Source organism: Oenanthe melanoleuca, chromosome 1, assembly GCF_029582105.1.
Source record: "Oenanthe melanoleuca isolate GR-GAL-2019-014 chromosome 1, OMel1.0, whole genome shotgun sequence".
Taxonomy (NCBI): Eukaryota; Metazoa; Chordata; class Aves; order Passeriformes; family Muscicapidae; genus Oenanthe; species Oenanthe melanoleuca.
The window spans coordinates 15,164,071-15,164,858 of NC_079333.1; positions in this window are offsets into that span (position 1 = coordinate 15,164,071).

Sequence of the window (788 nt, forward strand, 5' to 3'; positions counted from 1 at the left end):
CATTTAGACTCTCCAGAGTTCTTGTGCTGAGACTGTTAAATAAGCAGGTCAGGTTGGCCCCAAGGCTCCTATAGACTGATGTGACTTTGCATGATTGGAAGTCATTTATCAGTGTAGTGTCTTGGCCTTCACAGAAGCTGCTGGGAACAAAACACAAAAGTATCAGCTCCTGAAAACCTGTGGTTTGAATGTGGACCCAAGAGGATTTTATTTCAGCCTCTTGGGTTGACACTGAAATTTGACCTTGCCCTTTAGAGCTTACCAGAGCTTGAGGACAACTTCTTCCATGGGGAAACTCCAGTTCTCCATCCAACAGGGAAACGTTTTCCCAGGTGAAAACTGCCTGGAAACTGCATGAGTTTTGGGGCATGCTCAGCTTTTACCAGCCAGCTTGGTACAGCTGCAATGGCAAAAACCAGCCTTGGACTGCTCTCCTTTCATGAATTTCATGGCCAACTGCTGTTAACCTGCTCTGTTTGTTTTACTTGTTATCTGTTGTCTCACTGCTGATCCATCATTCTGCTGCTTTCTGTATAATCTCTTATTCTGTTGCTTGCTGGGGCAGTTTGCTCATTCCATGATCAAGATCCTACTCTCCCTGCTTTGTGGGTTTTTTTAATGATGACCTACCACTTTTATAAATGATCTGCTGGATTTCTAGACATTCAGCAGCCTACCTAAAGCTGTGGCTTCCAGGGTACTGCTGGCCATCCCATGGCCAGATATGCATGTGCTGTTGATCTGATACATCCACGATTAATTAGGCCAATGCTCATTTGTGGGGTAAA